The sequence below is a fragment of the Solanum pennellii genome, chromosome 1 (assembly GCF_001406875.1).
Source record: "Solanum pennellii chromosome 1, SPENNV200".
In the NCBI taxonomy this organism is placed as follows: Eukaryota; Viridiplantae; Streptophyta; class Magnoliopsida; order Solanales; family Solanaceae; genus Solanum; species Solanum pennellii.
In genome coordinates this window covers 67,839,538-67,845,427 of record NC_028637.1, presented here as the reverse complement: position 1 = coordinate 67,845,427, position 5,890 = coordinate 67,839,538, and positions in this window count along the sequence as shown.

Here is a 5,890-nt window from a genome sequence, read left to right as displayed (position 1 = left end):
AGTGTGTCATTGACTTCAAAGATAATTGGAATGACCACCTACTTTTGATAGAATTTTCCAACAACAATAGCTACTATTTGAGTATCTCTAGGGCACCATTTGATTCACTTTATGGTAGGAGGTTTCAGTCTCATGTTGGCTGGTTTGAGGCTGGTGGATTTGCACTTCTTGGTCTCGACGTAGTCTATGAGGCCACGGGACAATTTTGAATGATTAGAGATAGGTTAAAACACCTTATAGTTTGCAAAAACCAGATGCTTTGTTACTAAAATATTATTACTACCGACAAATTTATATTGTCGCTAATTATTTTAGTTTACTCTGTAACGAAATCAATTGTCTGTAGAGTTTTATATATTTCGTACTTGAACAAAATCTAATTTCTTCACCTAATGAATANTGGGGAATGAAATCACAACCTTAAGGCTGGATATGAAGAGTGCTTACCATCATACCAATTCTCTCTTGTTGTTAATATTTGTTTTATTTTATACTTCATTCACTTTTTTGAAATTCACTTTTGTAGATACAATGTATTATATGATTATGTATACTTATACACAAATGCATGAAATTTTCCACTCACAATTTATTCAAATGTAGATTATATTTGAATTAAACTGTGTATTTTTTAAAATATATTTAAATATATTCAGTACAATTTTCTTTATTTATTTATATAATTTTTGTAAAATTTAAAATTATTCAGTATAATTATAAATTTATATAAAATTAAACTTTTGATTTTATAAAAAAAATTAGTTCAAGTTGAACATCGATGCCAATAACTATACTACTTCACCATAATATATTTGAAATCCTCGCAAGTTCATTTATTTTATTTGTGGTTTTATTTTTTAGTTTATTTCAATTTTCACAATAATGGAAAAATTTAATAGAAATTCATGAAATATATTGCACCTTTGCAAAGTCTAAGTTTTAAAGTTGATGTTATCTTTGTATAGTGTTGACACCCAATTTTGACCGAACTTTAACCAATTTTAGGAATGTTAATCGATTGAATACGCATTTTAATTTTTTTAGGTTTAGAATTGTAGTCAATATTGCATGAAAATTACTTATTTTAGAATGTTTACTTTATAGAATTATTATGAATATTATTAAAATATTTTTAAATTATTAATGAATTTCAAATGTTTTAAAATCTAAATGATTTTCAAATAAAAAATATATTTTAATATATGTTGTATATTAATTAAATTTTAATTCCTACACTTTCTTTAAAATTATTTAATTTCTAGCCTATTCTATTGTAATTTCATCCAATTCTAGCCACTCCAATTAAAATTTTATTCCAATCATAGCCATTTCTTGCATTTCAATTCTAGCAATTTTTATTACAATTTTATATATTCCATACCTTTTACAATCTAATTTCAAGACTTCATCTATTAATCTTATCCGTTCGTTTAACTAACTAAATCCTAGATCGAATCCTAGCCGTTCATCTAACTAATTTTACAGTCAAGATTTGATGTCTTATTCTTCCTATCCTCTAATACACTAAAAAACCTGAAAAAATTTCTCCCTCTCTCCTCTTCTCCGTCTCTTCTCCTTTCTCCCATCTCTCTCCCTTTTCCGGCAGCCTACTATCCCTCTCTTCTCTTATCAGACGGCGAGGCCATTAGACAGAGGTGGCGACGCCCCTCTGTCGCCACCCCTCTCCCTCAAACCGCTGCCCCTCTCTCTTTTCTTCGTCTTTCTCCTTTCTCCCTCCACTTTTTCCGACGACCCCCATTTTAGCCGGCAAGGATGGCCGCCAGTAAGCCTCCTCTCCCTCTCCCTCTCCTCCTTTCCTTCCCCCTCTTCCCTATATTCCCAATCGTCCCTCTCTTCTCCTCTTCCCGTCTCTTCCCTTTCCTTTCCTCTTCCCCTTTCTCTCCTTCTTTTGCATGTACCACCGCCCAGCATCAACGGTAGTCCGCGCAGCAGCACCGCCTGGAGAGGCGCACGACAGCAGCAACAGACCAGAGACAGCAGCCTCTGGCAGCCTCCACCTCTTTGTCCCTCTTTCTCTCCCCCTTCTAACCTTCTCTCCAATCGTCTCCCTCTTCCCCTCTCCCTCTCCATCATTCCTCTTACTCCCCCTGTTTCACCTCTCTGTTTCCCCTCCCTTTTCTTCTCCGGCAGGGACTGCAGCTCTAGCAAAGGCAGCAGCACCAGCCGGCAAGGGAAGCAACAACTGCGACGTAGAGCAGCAAATTAGGGGCGAAATGGCAAACGACAACAGCCCACACCACCGACGAAACAAGAACACCGGCGAAAAAGGAGCTCCAACATAGTTCAGAGGCTTCGGGATCGTTTTTCGACGGAGATCCGTCCCGGTATATTGCTTTTTTTATTTACTAATTCATTTGTAATTCATATATTTATTGCTAACAACGTTTATTTACTGTTTTGTTATGTTTGCCATAATTGAACTCCTAAATGTTGAATGCTAGTTGATACTAGTACATATCTTCATGTCTCTATTTGATTCTTTTGCTAATTAAATTGGAATAATCTTGTTGGTTAAATCAATTTTATCTTTGAATGATTTTTACTTTAGTATACCAACTTCCTTGGACCTTATTTGATTTAGCTGGGTTTATTGCTTGTCTTAGTTATGATAAAATTCATCAATTTTTATTTCCATATCTTCTCTTCAATTTTTGATTCGCTGTTTATTTGTGGCATCTACAAAAAATTCACCTTAAATTAGTAGATTCGGATAGCAATCTTTTATGTTTAAAATTTGTTAAATTGAATTAATATTTGATTCTTCCAGTCTTTTGATAATTGTTGAGTAACTCATTATTTTCTCTATGAAGTAAAACCTTTATTTAAAATGTCAGTCAATAAAGACTATTTATTGATCCCATATATTTCCTTCCAATTTTTTCTTATTTATCTGTTAAATTATAATATGTGATGAATATTTTATTATTATTATTATTATTTTAATATTGTTAATTGATCCCTTTTTCTTTTGTTGAAAATTAGGCATATTCTTAATTGCTTATTTTAGGAAAATAATAATTCCAATATTTGGCTCCTTTGAAATAAGGAAAATAATATTAATTGATCTATTTTTCCTTATTTGTAAGTTAATTGATTTCTTACTTGCTTATTTATGTTAGAATTATATCTTTCTGATTTTGGCTCCTATTTATTTAAGGAGAAAATTTATTACTCTCTATTAAGTTATTCTTACTTATTTATATTTGGTAATGAAATATTTTAAAATTTTCTGATTTGGTCCTCTTTTATAACAAGGAAGATAGAATATTAATTGATTCCTTAAAAATATTTGTTTACCTTATTTGTTCCCCCCTCTTCTACTATATATGAGACCCCCTTTGCATTCTTTTAACACTCACATCTTTCATAACAAGTTCTCTCATCAATTCATTCATTATTTCTCAACACAAGAACTAGACTTCTTAACTCTCTCATTGCTCTTTTGCTAGTCTTGAACGAAATAAGTTTTCGGTAACTTTCATGTGCCACTTTGCTACTTTGCTTTTGTTCGAGTAAAGGTTGGATCAACTTGTTTTTGATTGCTACCATTCCTAATCTGCTTAACTGGATAGTATTCTTAATTAGCATTTACATTATATTTTTTTGTATTCGTACTTTTATTTAAGCTCATTGTTCTATTCCTGTTGTTATGTATAAGTTGTTAAATAATTGCATTGTGTCTCATCTATTCTAAAATAAATTTGATTACTTGTGTAGTTATGTAATTGCTTTGACAGGTTTCAAACTTGAAGTTCAAGTTGAAGAAGAGAGATCATTTGTCTAATTCATATTTGAATATATTTCTTATGTATTTATTTAACTTTTTTTTTTGTAATATTGGTATTACACAGAAACTCTCAGATGATATAATTTTTGGGGGATTGGCTATAAGGGGATGGGGATATATATATACATGCTAATCGTTTTTTTGCTTATTCTGTTTTTTACTATGTGATTGATATAAATTTTTTGTCTATTATTAATATCATTAGAATAGGCAACATATTGTAATCACACAAATAGTCTATTTAAAATCAATTATTTGTTTGCCTTGTTTAATTAGTTGAACCAATGGGAGCTTGTAACATTAACAAAGTTAGTAACCTAGATCTTAGCTTTTATATGTTAATTAATTTTTTTAGCATGCTAATGAACTTAACAAGATAAAGTGAACCTTGTAAAAGTATCGATGTCATGATTGTTAATGTAAACCTTACTAATTTTCATATGTTCACCTAGAAATCATGTTTGTATGTTTATAAAAAAAAATTTTTGCATACCCACTCCAATAAAATTTATTGTGCATATTTTCCCCCTCTTAAATTAGCTAATATTATTAATTAGTAATCTTATTTGTCCTCTTGAAGATTTCACATTTATGATGCAATATCTTGGTTTTCATAGAATAATAATAATAATAAAATAAAATCATTTCATGTATTTAACAAATTACTTGGCTTTTGAATATAGTTCATAGTAAAATCTAAGCATTTAATAAATTTACTACATTAATGTTCTACTATTTTTTTCTTTTTTTACAAAGTTTTGCAACATTTTTTTTAAAAAAAGTCATTGTTAAATCCTCATTTAAAACTTTAGATTGATTATGACACCGTTTACTTTTAAAAATATTATAGGCACTATCTCCTAACCTATCATTAGTGGGAAAGTCAAAGGAATTACGTGGTCTAGTTCTAATTTTTAAATTAAACCGATGCGTCCCCGGAAGTTCCACCTACCCATGTTTTTAAAAGAAATTATGTGTATTTATATGCCTATATGCAAACTGAATCTTTTAAATCATTTTAAAAATATAAATTATTGTTATTTTTCTAAGACCGACCTCAAATCAAAACTGTTTCTATGGTGGAGGAGCGCGATTAATAATATCGTGTCATCACCAATGTAAAGAAACAAACATTTTTTATAAATAAAGTTTCTATTAAAAACATGCTCAATTTTTCAAAACATTACTTTTGCACATATTTTTCTTGTTTGGTTTAGCTAATAAATTAAATCGAGCTATCTTCTGTATCTTGTGTGCATATTATGTCTTCTTGTTTATCTTTTTATTAATTGCTTAATATTTTCAATATTTGTTTATCACATAGATCGTATGCTCAAATAATAAATAATTGAAGTAATTTTAATTGTTTAATAATTTATTTGGGGTAGATTAAAATAAAAAATAATAAAATTGTTTGCTTATTTATTTGCCTCTTTTCTTTCCTCGCTTATCTTTAAATTTTATTTAATGTTTATTTATTGTTATCACTTAGTTTTGCATGCTTAAATAATTAAATAAAAAATAATAATAAATTTATTTCTCAATTGTTTAATATTTTATCACTTAGACTCGCATGTTTAAATATTAATTAAGACAATAATGAGCTATTTGATTCAACTTGTTGCTATATCACCTAGTCTCACATGTTAGATTTAACAAAAATGATTTAATTGTTAATATTTGTCATCACCTAGCCGTTATTAATTAATAAATTAAAATTAAAATGACCTTATTTGTTTCATATTTCTTATCACTTAGCAAGCTTAAATAAACTAATAAGTGAAGTCACCTTATTTGCTACTTGTAACCCCCACATAGATTGCATGAGATATGTCCAGGACCCACATTTGTGGACCTTGAGGGATGCCCAATACCTCCCCCTCGAGGTAATTTGAACCCTTACCCTGATCTCTGGCTCGTTGACCTTAGTTAGACTTAGTTAGGTTACATAGGTGCCCTAACGCGCCTTAATTCGTTAGGTGGCGACTCCTTAAACTTTAAAAATCCCAAAAGAGTTGTTAGGTCGTGCACAAAACCCCTTTTTTCTGAAAAATGGGGCGTGACAGAATGGCGACTCCGCTG